Raw genomic sequence first — 17432 nt, 5'->3', positions numbered from 1 at the left:
ACAGCCACTGGAATTGGGAAGCATGGCAACAGCCCACCATGGGAGCTTAGTGAGCCAGGTGGAGAGATTTCAGAGCTCTGAGTCAGAGTCTGCCGGGCTGAGAACAGGTCAGCCTGTCTACTGGGCTGAGAACAAGTCAGCCTGTCTGTCGATGCTTTGCAGATGGTAGCGTGGATTGCCTTTTTCCTTTTTAATATTTCACACAACATAATAGGCAGTGAGAGGCCTCCGGTTTAGGTCGCAGATCCACCGGGATGTGCCACCAGAGTATTTATAACAAATAGTTTACAAATAGGATGCTAGTTTCTACATCCCGCGATTGTGTTACCTGTAGATAAAGTTTATTTGGAGATAACAATCTGTGCGCTGTGCATGGATGAATGTTACTCTACTGTATGCATGTGTAGTAGGTCTGTTGGTATGACTGTATGGAGCTTAGTGACATCAGATAAAACATTAGAGACTTAAGATGTCACAACTTAGACTGGGGAGGTGGCTCCATTTGTAAAGTGCTTGTATAGCAAGCAGGAGTACCTGAGTTCAGTCCCCAAAACCCAGATAAAGAAGGTGAGTTATACGTGGTAGCTTGAACTTATTATTCCAGGTTGCTGAAGGAAGGGAGGCAGACCTTGGACTCACTAACCATCTAGTCTAATCTGTCAGGCCAAGGAAAAACCCTGTCTCAGGTAAGCAAGGTGACAGACAAGGCAACTTTGGCTTCTATACATATGTGCATGTATGTGCACACGACCCCATCCCATACACACACACATACATCAAGAACATACAAACACACACACACACACACACACACACACACACACCCCTTACAAACTATGTTTTCTATCTCCTCCAAATAATTGAATCGCACTTTCCCTTTTGGAAGACTTAATTATATGAAAGTACTTCCTATTTCAAGAAAGCTTTTTAATATAAAACCAATGTACATGTAGTCACTTGCTTTTAAACCAGTTCCATTTTTTATTATGCAGAGCATTGATTACATAAGAACTCTTCACATTGCTTTCGAGGTAGACTAAACATTCTATGAAAAAGGAGGTTTGTTTCTTGTTACTTTCTTCTCCTGTAGTCTAATAAATCTTGCAAGCATTATTGGAGTTCAATTCATTGCAGCTAACTAATTGGAGTTGAATTTAACTTTCCGGAATACCTTCAGGATTTTTCACTGAGAGTTGTGGTGAGGATTAAATACATGTATTCACTGGCAGGTTGAAGAAGGTTAATCGTCTTTTTTATACCTTTATCCTCAGGTAGAACTGGAATGTAGAATTTATTGAGTCAATACCAAGAGTATTAGCTACAATGTATTTATTTACAGTAGTATTTGAACACATAATACTTTCTATGAACTGAGGATATACACAGATCTGTAAAGTACTTTATTCCTTACCTTTAACAACTTATTTAATTCTTTTCTTTTTACTTTATATTGATTCTCTGTGAGTTTCACATCATGCATTCCAATCCTATTTATCTCAGTGTCCTTCCCTTACAGCCTCCCCCTCCCCACAAAGAAAATGAAAACCAAACAAAAATTAAACAAAGCAAAACAATGCATTATTAAAAACATTTCCTTGTGGAACCTACTGGTTCTGGAATGGCCTTGGTAGGGACTGAATGACAATGTTCTTGTCCCTGGGACAGAACCAACAGGTGTGGGCCTCTACAAGTGTGGATGTCTGCTGTGAGCATAAAACTTGTTTGTATAATAATGCACGTATTTTCACATTCTTCCAAGGAATGTCCTCTCTGTTAATATTAATGACTTCATGATAATCAGAGACAGCATGAGTCTGGGAGGCAAAGGTGTGGCCAATGTCTCAGCAAAATGGCAAATGCTGGGAATTTCAGGACAGCCCTTAAGTTCCCATGGGGAAAAAGAACTATAAAAGTATAAGTTCAAAAATATATAATTTTCAACTTGGCAAAATATAAGGATACAATAACAATTATTAGAGGATTCAAAAATCTAAATAAACTAAAGCAGCTGCGCTGTGAGCCACCTTGTCAGAAAGAGACTAAGGAAGGAGATAAAGAGATTTAGGTATGTTTTGCTTTATTTTATTTTATTTTATTTTATTTTATTTATTTATTTATTTTATTTTATTTTATTTTATATTTATGATTACAAAGGCAGACAGACTTTTGCGTTCAGAGTTGGCCTGGAGCAGGACAAGGTCAGACCAGATGTGGTAGTTTCAGGTAATTTCAGGACAGGGTCCTACCCAGCTAGCTTATTGTCTGTGCTTCACAGAGGTAGGCAGATCTCTGCATTCTTTTGCAGTGTTAAAAGAAAATGTGTGCTTGTCGTCTCCTAAGACTTAAGGGGCTGGTTCACAGAATGCTGATTCATAGGATAATCAAAAGGGAACCTAGAGTAAATGACTGGATTGATATGTAAAGTAAGAGTGGGCTTATGTTCTGCAAGAGATAAGCTATCCAGAGAATTTTTTTTTATAATAGCAAGGGAGAACTGTTTCAAGTGGATGAGAGAGAGAGAGAGAGAGAGAGAGAGAGAGAGAGAGAGAGAGAGAAAGAGAGAGAGAGAGAGAGAGAGAGAGATGTCTCAAGATTGCCAGAGAAATCAGAACAGAGAGAAAGCAGGCTGGAAAGTTGCCTCAAGCAAAGCATAGGCCTTCAGATTCCACCCATGATTTGACTTCAATTCTTTTATTTCACTGTTCCCAAACACCTTTTCCTGAAAACCTCTCTCCAAGCTGAGGCTGGTCCTTGGCAGGAACCTGCATAGTGTCACAGTGTGTGCAACTGTGTATTCCTTTGCCCACACATCTTTACTTGCAAATGTTCATTGTAATGAGTCATTGGTCTGTTTTGAGGCCTCTGATTTCTGCTACACTATCAATGCTGGACTCCTCTTGGATATTCTGTTGTGGCCCTGTGTCATAGAGATCCTGCATCTATGTATTTGTAGGCCCAGGCATTCTCCACTCTATAACAGTTGGTTGATGAGGTAGATGTTGGGGTGGGCCAACTCAAAGCCCTGGATCTGAGTGGCAACTGAGTTGGCAACCCTTAGTCTCTCCAGCACCTGTACTACAAGGGTGAACTCTCCAGCACTGCCTGGCTAGCTTACCCAATGCTTCAGCCTACAAGATATCCTGTCAGCTTTCCTGCTTTTATGTCCTCAAAGACAGCTCACCTGCACCTACACCACCAGAGTCAGCTCTGCTGTACTGCCCAACCAAGATGTGGGGCCCACTCTCAAAAGTGCTGCAGCTAGCAAGGAGCTGAGCCAGCTCTCTGGCTCTCACATTCTCTGACCAGCTCACCCAAGCCCCCACCACAAGGGCCAGCTCTATTGTGCTGCCTAGGAAAGGTGTGGGGGTCAAGGGTGGGGGACTGCCCTCTCTAGCGCTATAGCTGGTGAGAGTCAGGTCCTGTTCTCCCACCCTCATGACCCAAGAGCCAGATCTCTGGAGTGCCTCAGATGATGAGGGACAAGGAAAATGGATAGTTTTCTTAATTCTGACAGAAAGTATAAGAGATGACTATTATTGTAATACCCATTTATAAATGGGGATAAAAAAGAAAGATGAAACAGTGTGTTCAAGTATCTTCCATTAGAAGATCCAGACTTAGGATTTAGTTTTCAGAATCAAAGCCTCTATGACTTTCTTGATCTCTCACATTAAATCATGGCTGTGAACATAGTTCATTAAGCAGCATGCACTCGACATGCTTGAGGTATGGGGTCCAATTCCCAACAGCAAGTAAAAGCTACATAAAACGAAGCCCCCAAGAAATGGCTGAACTGATCATGCTAGCTATTTTCTTTAGTTGTTGAGAAACTTACCACAGCATGGACCACATTAAAGTTAAATGCTACCATTGTGAAGATTGAAAGCTCCATCTCTTCTCACCATCTGAAGAGCTTTCCATTGCTCAGGTCTTTAGATCTTATTGGTGGAAATATTTGACTTCTCCCCAAGTCTTGGGAAAAATCCCACTCAGTTAATTAAATCTCTCTACTGTTCTTCCTTTTTTAGATTTTTATATCTCATCTGTCTGTCTGTCTGTCTATTGTCAGTCATCTATCCATCTACCTATATTGGGGAGTATGCTCATGTGCACGTACATACATGCTTGTGTTCATGGAGGTCAGAGTGAGCCTAAGATCGCTCAGTCTTAGAGTTACAGGAATTTCTGGGACACAGAATTACTAGGTGAATGCTGGAATCCATACTTTGGTCCACTGAACCCCTTGTTCCTCTTCATAAAATGTTTCTTTTCTACATCAAAGGCCAGCAGATTTCCCTATAAGCAGGGTAAACATTTTAGGCTTGGTAGCGCCAGCATCATCGTACTATTTCTTCCCATGTCTCTTCTCTTTCCTATTCTTCCTGCAACCTCCCCATCTTCTTCATCACTCCATTCACTTCTTCTTTTCTTTTAAAATTAATTACAAAGTTAAGTCTATTCTTGAGGTAAGGCTGGCCATATGACAGATTGGGCCCAGGGAGCATGTAGAGTTCTTTTAGGACAAATAACCTGTGCCCTGAGAGACAGGCAAGCAGAGGAATAGCTTAACTCCCAGGGTTCCACTCAGTATGCATTACACAAGGACCTCTTGCCCTAACAAAGCACTTACCAACTTTGTATCCCAACCTCTATCAACAAGCACACATGTATGTCCTTTTCCAAAGTCATCCTTCCAAGGTGACGATGACATCACTTAGGCAACAGACTCACTTTGAGCACCCCTTGCCTATCCATGTTTTATGTAGGACCCTCACTGTCTCAGTGGAGCCTGTGCTTATGGTGATAGTGTCTTTTACAGGGTTTGCTGCTGTGGGTCTCTGGAAGGCCTTTGTACACAATGTTTCCCTTGCCTTGTCTCACTGTTCTCTGTGCCATCTTAACCTGCCTGTCCCACTCCTTCCTTCAAGAATCTACACAGAAGCATCTCTCAAACAAAGCTATTCTCATTATCACGTCTGGCTCCTGGACTTGAAAGTAAGAAAGTGCTGAGCACTGTTGGTATTTGGTGAATATATAAACAAAAGTGGGTGGAGGCCTTTATTCTTATTTTTCCTGATTGATATATGATTGAGGTAATTTCTAGATTACCTCCTTAGTTAAATCGGTCAAAACGAGACCTTTTTGAGAAGTCCTACAGATCTACAGAATCCCTAAACATTCTTGTTTTTCTCAAAGCAGACAACTGGGGAGTGCATTAATTTTTAATTCTTAATAGCTTACTAAAAACAAACATGAATTATACAGGAGAAGCATTATGGCTTCCCCATGCCCCTCTCTGCCCCAGGGAATCAAGTCTGCTGCTGCACATGTTTAGTCATCACAGAGGCTCCTATCACACTGCTCAGGAGCTAAGCTCACATTTCTTAGGTGGTTTCTTGTAACCTTGGTGATTAACTATGGGAACCCTATTGGATTTTGAACCAGAATGAGTTTAATTCTCAGTAATTGGTGGTTTCTAGCAATTAACATTGACATTTTCTAAACTCTAATCATAAAGACATTGATTAAATGGTAAAATAATAATGAATATTTTAAGGATCTAAAGAGTGCTTGAAACACTGCTGGCCTAGAGTGAAAGGAAATTAATATTGATTGGTATTTATCCATATGATATTATTTTATTGAGTTTTGTTTAGAAGACCAAAGACAAGAAATTTTTTACCTAATACTGAAATGTGGTCCCAGGTGTTTTGGGATTATCATTTACTAGCTTGTGTTGTTGTCTGAGCTTTTTCTTCTTATTTTTAAAGTCGAGACACTAGGAATATTTATCACTTAGGGCTATTTGGAATGATTAAATGTAAGATGCTGAGAACATTATGTGACACTTAGGATATGATTTATACAAGAAAGAATTTTCCAGAGGCCGTGCCCATTTCCCATAAAGTAAATTGATGTCTGTAATTTCAGTAATACAGCATGGCTTCAACTCCATAGCAATATTCTAAAAGTCCACATGATGGGGAGGTTGTTCCATACAAAGTGTAAGCCAATATTGTGTATTCGACAATAAAGATTGGATTATCAGTCATTCAGGTTTTAGCAGAAAAAAGGCAAAACTGATGTAGAGGCAGAGAGAACACAAGTTAAAGCGCAGCGTGGTCTACACAGCTGATCAAACCCTACCTCAGAAAACAATTATATCAGTGGTTCTCAGTCTTCGTAATACTGTTACCCTTTAATACAGTTCCTCATTTGTGGTGACTCTCACCATAAAATCATTTCATTGCTACTTCATAACTATAATTTTGCTACTGTTGTGAATCATAACATAAATATCCAATATTCAGGATATCTGATATGCGAATCCCAAAGGGATTGTGTCCCACAGGTTGAGAAACACTGAGCTACAAATATACATACACATGTGCATGTACACACACGTACACACACACACACACACACACACCAATCAAGGCCCATCCCACAAATTTCATGTTAGCCAAATAAGAAAGCAGATGATCCTTTAAGATCTTGCAGTCACCAAGTGAGAGGAACAGACACATTGGTTTTTTTGTTTGTTTGGTTTTTGGTTTTTTTTGTATATAAATTATATATTTTTATTTTCTATATTTTTTGTTTACATTCCAAATGATTTCCCCTTTCCCAGTTCCCCCCTCCCCATATGTCCCATAAACCTTCTCTCCACTCATTCTCCAATCACCTCTCTCCTTTTTCTCTGTCCTGATACTCCCCTCCAATGCTAGATCAAGCCTTTCCAGGATCAGGACCCTCTCCTTACATCTTCATGGGAGTCATTTCTTATGCTAATTGTGCCTTGGGTATTCAGAGCTTCTGGGCTAATTAATATCCACTTATCAGAGACTGCATTCCATATGTATTCTTTTGTGATTGGGTTGCCTCACTTAGAATGATATTTTCCAGATCCAAACATTTGCCTGAAAATTTCGTGAATTCATTGTTCTTAATTGCTGAGTAGTATTCCATTGTGTAAATATATCACATTTTCTGTATCCATTCCTCCATTGAGGGACATCTGGGTTCTTTCCAACTTCTGGCTATTATAAATAAGGCTGCTATGAACATAATGGAGCATGTGTCTTTATTGCATGCCGGGGAATCCTGTGGGTATATGCCCAGGAGAGGTAGGGATGGTTTAATATAAGGAAATCCATCAATGCAATGCACTACATAAACAAACTCAAAGTAAAAAACCATATGATCATTTCATTAGATGCTGAAAAAGCATTTGACAAAATTCAACATCCTTTCATGCTAAAAGTCTTGGAAAGAACAGGAATTCAAGGCCCTTACCTAAACATAGTTAAAGCAATATACGGCAAACTGGTAGCCAACATCAAACTAAATGGAGAGAAACTTGAAGCAATCCCACTAAAATCAGTGACTAGACAAGGCTGCCCTCTCTCTCCATACCTTTTCAATATAGTACTTGAAGTTTTAGCTAGAGCAATTAGACAACATAAGGAGGTCAAGGGGATACAAATTGGAAAGGAAGAAGTCAAATTATCACTATTTGCAGATGACATGATAGTATACTTAAGTGACCCAAAAACTCCACCAGAGAACTCCTACAGCTTGTAAACAACTTCAGCAAAGTGGCTAGTTATAAAATCAACTCAAGCAAATCAGTTGCCTTCCTATACTCAAAGGATAAGCAGGCTGAGAAGGAAGTTAGGGAAATGGCACCCTTCACAATAGCCACAAACAATATAAAATATCTTGGTGTAACTCTAACCAAACAAGTGAAAGATCTATACGACAAGAACTTCAGGTCTTTGAGGAAGGAAATTGAAGAAGACCTCAGAAAATGGAAAAATCTTTCATGCTCATGGATTGGCAACATTAATATAGTTGAAATGGCCATCTTGCCAAAAGCAATCTACAGATTCACCACAATACCCATCAAAATCCCAACTCAGTTCTTCACAGAGTTAGAAAAAGCAATTCTCAAATTCATCTGGAATAACAAAAAACCTAGGATAGCTAAAACTATTCACAACAGTAAAAGAACTTCTGAGGGAATCAGTCTCCCAGATCTCAAGCAATACTACAGAGCAATAGTGTTAAAAACTGCATGGTATTGGCACAGTGACAGGCAAGTGGACCAATGGAATAGAATTGAAGACCCAGAAATGAATCCACACACCTATGGTCACTTGATCTTTGACAAAGGAGTGGAAAACATCCAGTGGAAAAAAGATAGCCCATTTTCAACAAATGGTGCTGGTTCAACTGGAGGTCAGCAGCAGAAGAATGCGAATTGATCCATTCTTATCTCCGTGTACTAAACTCAACTCCAAATGGATCAAGGACCTCCACGTAAAACCAGACACACTGAAACTAATAGAAAAGAAACTGGGGAAAACCCTTGAGGACATGGGCACAGATGGAAAGTTCCTGAACAGAACACCAATAGCTTATGCTCTAAGATCAAGAACTGACAAATAGGACCTCATAAAATTACAGAGTTTCTGTAAGGCAAAGGACACTGTCAAAAGGACAAATTGGCAACCAACAAATTGGGAAAACATTTTCACCAACCCTACATCTGATAAAGGGCTAATATCCAATATATACAAAGAACTCAAGAAGTTAGAACCCGGGGAACCAAATAACCCTATTAAAAATGGGGTACAGATCTAAACAAAGAATTTTTACCTGAAGAAATTCGGATGGCCGAGAAGCACCTTAAGAAATGCTCAACATCATTAGTCATTAGGAAAATGCAAATCAAAACATTTTGATTTCACCTCACACCAGTCATAATGGCTAAGGTTAAAAACTCAGGAGACAGCAGGTGTTGGCGAGGATGTGGAGAAAGAGGAACACTCCTCCACTGCTGGTAAGATTGTAAGATGGGACAACCACTTTGGAAATCAGTCTGGCGGTTCCTCAGAAAACAGACACATTGTGAACCAGGACTCAGACACAGTCTGAGTGAGTCAATGTTCCAATGATAATCTTTAGACACACCAAAAAGAATGTACTGTTAGAAACAGTCAGGGAGTGGTAGATACCTTCATGTGGGATAACCTGGGGTAGTAGGCAGAAATCTACCAAGAGGCAGCATGTGTCAAGGAACAAGCATGTGTAGAGGGAAAAGGCTAGCCTTTCCTCTCCTCAGCTCACTCACTACATTCTTTCTGAGCTTCTACAACACAGAATATTGGGAATACTTGGGAAGTATTTATGAATAATTAAGTGTTCTTTATTTAATAGAAAGCAGGTTTTTCTTTTTTCTTTAAAAATTTTATTTTTACTTTACTGTTGTAAAACATTTCACATGTACTTACATGTATATTTAAATGCATGAATCTAATACACAGAAACATTCCTATTTCTCAACAGACACACACTTAAATTTCACATTATGTGAATCAAACAAAGAAAGTGACTCTGGTGACTATATTTTCTTTGAAATATTATGTTAATTATTTATAGAGATATAGTTTGGGATAATTTAATGTAACTTTTCCTGTTCATTTGACAAATTCATTTAAAAACCAATTTAGTTATCATCTATCTCCAGTGTAAACTTTAACAAGAAAGCTGAAGCTGACATACAAAACCAACGTTTAGTAGGACAGACAATCCCTGTTTAATCTCATTGATCTTGTGCCAAGTTTTTAGACAGTATCTCCTCAAAATCAAATAAAGGCTCACATAAGTGTTTCAATCACTTGAAAAAAACGCAATAACCAAGTAACAAATTTAAACTAAGAAGTCTATGTCCCATTAGAGCAAAAGAAGAAAGCAGATAGCAACATATGGTAACATAGTATGATTAGGGAATCCCATCCCCAGAGCCCATGCTGCAGGGCCACTGTAATAAGAAACCGGTCTTTCTGTGTGATGCCTTGAAACAATAAAGAGAGAAAGAAAAGACAAGTCCTTGAAATGATTGAAGGACTCTTCAGCCATCTGTCAGCTACTTGTGTGATTAAATTTCCCATGTCTTGTTGCTTTGATTCAAGTAAAGAAAGCCATACCTTTGGTACTTTTGAGAAATACAGTACTTTGAAAGACAGAATCTAAGAGCAGTAAGTGAAAATTATTATGTCTCAGGTCCTGAGCAGAGTTAAGGGAAAAGCAATAATAAATGTGTAAAATGATCCTCGTGATTATTTTATAATTTATAATTTGTGATTCTTACAGCTTATTGGTACAAACTCAGCAATACTCTTGAGACAGTCAAGTTTATTTTTAAAACTAAACTTTGAAATGTGTATGGGTATGGGGGACGTGTGTGTGTGTGTGTGTGTGTGCGCGTGTGTGTCTAGGAATGCCCATGGACTCACATGCAGAGGCCATAACAAGATCTCAGGTCTTTTTCTCTGTTGCTTTCAACCTTGAGACTGTCTTCCATCCAACCAGAAGGTCGCCATTTACTAGAAGGCTAACCAGCTTTGAGAATCCACTCTCTCTGCTTCCCCAGTGCTGGTAGCTGTAGATACATACTGCCATCCTTGGTATTTACATGCACACTGGGATTTGAATTCAGGTCCTCACACATGCAGAGCAAGCACTCTTACCCACTGATCCATCTCTCCAGTACTCTGAAAACAGAATGGATTTTTTAAATGAAACATTAAGCAAGGACTGGTGGTGTTTTCCTCCGATCTCAGCACTCCACTGGAGAGGCAGGTGGATCTCAACAATCAAGGCCAGCCTTGTCTACATGGTGAGTTCCAGGCAAGCCATGGTTACCTAGTGAGACCCCCTTCTTAAAAACAAAAAGAAGAGGAAGAGGAGGAGGTGGGTAAGAAGGAGGGAAAGAATAAAAGAAGGAGGAAGAGGAGAAGGACAAGGGAGTAAAGGAGGAGGAAGATCTACAAACTGTCCAGCCTGCTGTAAGAGGTGGTTCCACTTGTTGGACTTCGCACAAATGTCCTTAGTTTAAGCCAAGGCCAAAGAATTAAAAAACTAAGTTTATTCCTTTCACCCAGCAACATGACAAAAAGTATCTTGTGTTTTCTGCCTGAAACTCCAGAGATTTTGTTATGAGTTGTTCTCTAGGCCATTGCAGGAACCATGGGAGCCTGTGGTTCCTATGGAAGTGGGCTTTTCTGAGCTTACAAATCTGATGGTTTCTCTCATGAATCGTAAGCTAATAGAAAGGCTTGTCGAGTTACAAGGTCACTCTAGGCCACTTCTTTTCTTTGGAGTTAAGTCTCCATATGTATAAAGTGAATCTTATCTACACATTTAATGGGATTACTAACCAAGAAATGTAAATGAAGCCACATTATTAATTGTAAAGAATCAAACCAGTATTAACCAGTTTACTAGCTATATTTTGCAAGAAGGACAATACTATCCTTTTTCACTGTTACAACCCCAAGTGCTTAATCATGCCAACTTCTAAAAGATCTCTGGAGCTCAACTGAATCAAGACCAATGGAATTTGAAAAAGCAACAAGAGGATAAATAAACACAATGGAATTTGAAACAGAAACAAGGGAAATGTGTTTGAAAGCCTCCCCATTATAGGAGAGACATCTCAGGTTTCACCAGGACAAAACTTAAAATAATTCAGTTAAAATTTATCTCAATTCTAGTTCTTCCTTCTCATTATAGAGGGAAATAAAACCATAGAAAGGAGCTTGACTAATAGTTCTAGCACAAATAAAAATAAAAGCATTTCTGAAAAGCTGTCCCCATTATGTATAAAATATCAAGAGCACTTTAGGGGGCAGTCCAGTCAACTGACAAGAGTCTGAGAGGAAGGGTGGGGGCCCTGGAGCCAGTGTTCATTTGTGTAGTGCTTTTCCAAGCTCAGGCAGGAGTACAGTACTGACAAGCCAGCTTCTGGTTGTTATCAACTTGTGTTTTATACCTGGAGGAGAAAATGAAAATACCCCAGAACACAGTGGGCACATTCCAGAGAATTTAATATTACATCACATAAATCTCTGTGAAAAAATAAACTTGGTGTGCAATACTTTATAGCAACAGTTCACAGGATAGGTAGAGTAAATTATCCAGTTAGCGATTTGTGTCTAAAAAGTTCTCCTGGAAGAAGTTTCAAATAAACAAAACATAACAACAAAAAAATGAACAAAACCAAGCAAACAAAAACAGATTACAGAGTCATTTTTTAAGACCAAGTTTTCCAAGACAAAATACTCAGTTACAGTACTATGCCATTACATGCTAGATATGTGTATACATCTCTCTGACTCATGACTTCGTTTTATTCTGTTGACTGCTGTCTAGTCACACAAGACAGTCCCTTTTCTCTTCTGATCCATCTTCCCCTAATGCAGGTGCCTTTCACTATTCCCATCTCTTCTTTTCTTCTTGGTTGCTTGCTCCTGTAAGAGAATTAGATGTGAGAAACTTATAACTGAGGATCAGAAGGACCTGTGAGTGGTAATCTGTTCATCTCCCAGGTATATGGTGTCCCACAGCGGGTAAGGAGCTGGCCTAATGTCACTCTGTACAGTGAAGAAAAGACACTGCCTGTGTGTCCTGTAATGCGTCATTACCTGAAATAATGTTATTTGCATATTAATTGGTATATTTAGTGACTGTCTCAATCACTTCAATACACACCAATATATTAAAAGAACTAAGCAATATTGTTATTGCCTATATCCTCAACAAGTAATAAATGTGGAGAATGTCAGAAATATTTGCACATATTTATTGAAAACTGAACTAGGATTTTGGTCACTTGTTCACAAAATGTAAATATAAAACCACACCAAACAATCCTGTGCAAGCAGTACGGAGTGATTGAGACTATCTAGACTGTTTTATCCAGCTGTGGATCTAGATTAAAAATTCCCTTACTTATGCATATTTATGCAAATAATATGTATATTATGCAAAGATCTGTTGATTATTAATGTTTCCAGCTCCTTAACACTCACAAGCAGCTAGTTCTTCCATGCCCCAGGGATGAGGCAAGTCCCTAAGTTCTACTTGTTGAGAACCAGATACTCTTGGCTTCTCACCAATACCAATGAGCGCTTACACCATGAGAACCCTAATGCAGTTGGGTGGGAGCACAAAATCCAATTAAAAATTATTTTCTTTCCAAAACTCCTTCTTACCAAGGCACGGCCTTGTGACACTGTTGTGGCCATTGGACAGTAGTTGAAGAACTCCCTTTTGTGACCTCCCTCTCTTTGTTGTCCTGCACTTTAGTCACAACACAAGAATGTTAAGGAAAATAACAGCCTGTCACTCTACTGCCACCAATCTGAGCATTCCACTGCTTGCCAGAGAGCAGCTTGGGTACCATCATGTGCTGAATTTTCTGTTATTTGCCCCCAAAAGCTTTTATTCCCGACATTTTTTTTAAATTTCTTGAGTGATATATATATATATATATATATATATATATATATATATATATATATATATATATATATATATGAGGGAAAGTTCCAGGCTTTACATTTTCCATCTTTTACACAAAGGTCGTTAACCAAAATTCAGCGACACTTTCTTTATTTTTAATGATTCCTATTTATTCTACATATGCATTGATATTTTGCTTGCAATGTATGTCAATGTGAGGGTATCAGAGCCCCTGTGGTGTCACAGGCCCTGTGAGCAGCCATGGGGGGGGGGGGGGCGCTGGATATTGAACTCAGGTCCTCTAGAAGGACACCCAGTGCTCTTAATCTCTGAGCGATCTCTCCAGTCTCTCAGTGATGTTTTCTAATTCAAAGCTTCCCAGTGGTGTCACCTCTGGAAAACAAGAGCAAGTTCATGTGCTGTCCAAACATTCTGAGGTTTAGTTTCCTTTTTCCCTTTTCTTCTCAGCCTCTGGCTCTTCTGCCTTTGTAAGTTAACACCTGTTCCCCAAACCACATGCTGAATACCTCCCACTGTTCTGATATTCTTGAGGGCTCAGATATTACAGTAGTGTCACAGGCTCTTAGAGGCCACAACACTCACCTCCCCTCAGATTAGTTTATCAATATTAATAGTCATAAAAGGGGAGAAAATGCAGTCTTATTAGCAGAGTAAGACTTAAAAATGAAGCTGAATCCAATTGCATTTTAATTCCATTTTGTTTTTCAGGCTTCAAGTATCCTCCTTCATACATTTTTGTCTTTATAGTTCAAGATCAAATCATTGTTACCCACGTAAAATAAGACAGTTAAATGCAATGGGGAAGTGGCTAAATCAATATTTGTGTGCCAAAATGAATGTCGGAAAAAGATGTGTAGTTGAATGACAACCTCTGTCTAACTGTGTATTCACTTATGGAGAGTATTTTACGCTGTTTGCTTACTGTTGAAGGATTGGAAGCTTTCTCCCCACCACTCTCCAGTTATGGCCTTATTTGCAAAATAACTTCCATTATTTTTGATGTCATTTTAACCCAAACAGAGGAGGATGTGGGAAGATTGTAGGAGCCAGAGAGCTGGCAGGCAGCTGTTGTGAGTAAGACTGTCTCTTATAAAACAAAAGCAGGGAGGAAGAGGGGCTAGGGGAGGTGGGGAAGGAGTGGAGGCAATCATAATCAAGATACAAGATACGGAATTCTGAGTTAATAACTACTATAAAGACGATGTCCCCTCAGTCTACTTTTTTAATTTTTTTCCTTTTACTGAAAATAGATACTTTTTGTATAATATATCCAATCATAGTTTTCCCTCCACTCCTTGCAGTTCCTAATCACCTCCTCTTTCCTCTCCTATAGACACTCCTTTTCTGTCTCCTTTTAGAAAACAACAGGCCTCTAAAAAAGAAAAAACAAAGATGACCAAATAAAATATAAGATAAAGCAAAAAACCCTCATATCCCGGTTGACCATGGCAACCTGATAGAATGAAAACAGCCCCAAGAGGAGGCAAAGAATCGGAGATCCACTCATCTTCACTCTCGGGAGTTCCCAAAAAGTGCCAAGCAAAAAGCTATGATATGTAAACAGAGGACCTGGTGCAGACCTGTGCGGGCCGTGCTTGCCGCTCCAGGCTCTGAGTTCATGTGAGGCTTGCTTGGTTGATTCAGACGGCCATGTTCTCTGGGTGTCCTCCATCCTGTCTGGCTCTTACATTCTTTCTCCTCCTCTTCCTAAGCATTCCCTGAGCTCTGAGGGGAGGGGCTGAGTGGAGATCTTCCATTTAGACTCTCTTTTGCTTATATTTATTTCTTTAGAATGCATGACTTTCTGAAATACAATCATTTAGTTTTTTAAGAGTTTTCATATTTTACCAACATATTTATTAATCAACAAATAGATGACTCTGAGGAATGTTTCCCCTGGAATCTGGACTTATAGAATGAAAAGGAGTATTTCGTTCTGCATCTTCGTTACTCAGAATTGCATAATGGCATAAACACTGTCATATACACAGACCTGCCTTTGCTATTATTCATTTTCCCCTTGAACTTTGCTCTTAGATACAGATGAGAAGCACATGCAGTGGTGATGTGAGTTTTTTATGACTTAATAAGTCTATTTTGCAAATCAATGGACTCTGAAATACACTTAAGTTGCTTGTTATAGCAATATCCAAACAAATCAATCTTAAAGTTCACTGAGTTGTATATTATGTCTTATATTTGTGATTTGGGGTACTACTAGAGTCATTGAATATGTTTTTAAGTTGACTTGAAATATGCCTCATTTTAAATTGTCCCCACCCTAAACAATAATCACTATGAAACTTATAGATATGAACATTTATACATACTCTGATCCTATGCATAAAATAAAAAAGCTTGATCATGGCCAGTCTAAAACCATCTTTCTTAACATTTAGGAAATATTGGAAATTCAAAGAAAAATGATGGAAATTTTGTTTCAGCATAGAAATTCTGTTTTGGAGTATAGCTCCTTAACTCAGACCATTATTAGGATACTACAAATTCACATCATCCAGCAGCAAGTGTTCTGCCTTAGCTGCCTGCTCTATGACATTATTTTCTTCATTTATTTTTTTCAGTATGAGAGACAAAATATAATCTGAAACCTTTACCCTTTTCTCTTTCCAGATCAAACAACCAAGGGTCCCAAAGTGAGTCACAAGAGTGCCAAGGAAAGTTTGTGAGGAAATGATGATGTTTTACCTAAGAAATTGTCTAGGAGGTGATTTCATGATATGTAAAGGGCGGGCATAGGAGAGGAGATAAAGGGATGCTAGAGTCTTCAGTGGAGAAGAAACAGGACCATGCAGAGGCACATAGGCTAACCAGTCTAGCACTCAGATGCTAGTTATTTGATGAGTTAAGACATGAACAGAGTTGCTAGAGAGTGAGTGAGAGCTGATAACTAGACCCTACATTCCAAAAGACTACACAGTAGACAAGGTTCACACAGTAGGTGTGTTCCTACAGTAGGTGAGATTCACACAGTAGGTAAATTTACACAGCAGGTGAAGTTTACACAGATGCTTTCTGAATCTTTTATAGCTGTGGTAGCAGTGTCCACTTGGCTAATCAAAGCATTTTATAGTTCCCCCATCTCTCAAGTCTCAAAAACAATGTAGGTTCAAATCAAATGAACTTATTTTGCAAATGGAGATTTGGAAAACTGAGACTAAGGCTTGGTTGAGGTTGAATTTGAGCCTTAGTTGGAGTAACTCAAAGTCTGTCTATTAACTATTATATCATCTTATGAGTGAAGTTTGGCGAATATAGAATTTGAAGGGGTATGGGTCAGTTTCTTTGCCTGTTCAACCAAAGTAAGGCCATACTATCTCCTTGTGGAAACAGGCTTTCAATGTAGACTGTAACTGTGTGAAAAGGAAATTGAAAGCCCACTATCTCAGATTCAGTCTCCTTCAATTGTGCAAGAATTTCACACATTTCCCAAGAAAAACTTAAACTTTAAATTGTAATTGGTTTGTTTTGAGAGTGGACAAAGGAGTAGATGAAACAACATTCCCCAAGGAAAATATGCACCTCATCGTTTGATACCATTAACAACAGAGAGGAAAAGAAAGCAGCTCAGAAGTCAGGCTGCTCAAGTCCTAAAATGATAATACAAAATCAGGGAGAACTTTGGATCCTTCCTGTTTACCTGAGATTGGGGAGGGGTGCACTTATAAAAGTGTCCATTCAAGGAAAGGGAAAAGGTGGGTATTATTTTGTTAGCACCCCAGGGATAATCAAAAACTTTCAAAGGATATCAGGAATGTTTTGAAACAAAAAACTCAAAAGCATTTACAAGAAATATGGACCATAATGATGTTTTCATTAGAGAAGAACTTGGGAAGAAAAATAGTCATAGCAGGTGGCAATAAACTCTAATGGTTTATTGATTTAGCAAGGACAACATAGAGAGAAGAGAGAAAGAAAAAGAGGAGGAAGAGGAGGAGGAAGAGGAAGACAGAGGACATGATGGACACTAGGGAATAACATCCAGTCTTGGGATGCCTCTCGCTGAATGAAACTTATTTCTACTACATTTGTTAATAATTTCACATAACTCTTAATTGCTACATTATAAAACTCAAATTAAA

The sequence above is a fragment of the Apodemus sylvaticus genome, chromosome 5, assembly GCF_947179515.1.
Source record: "Apodemus sylvaticus chromosome 5, mApoSyl1.1, whole genome shotgun sequence".
In the NCBI taxonomy this organism is placed as follows: Eukaryota; Metazoa; Chordata; class Mammalia; order Rodentia; family Muridae; genus Apodemus; species Apodemus sylvaticus.
This window is presented reverse-complemented; position numbering follows the sequence as displayed.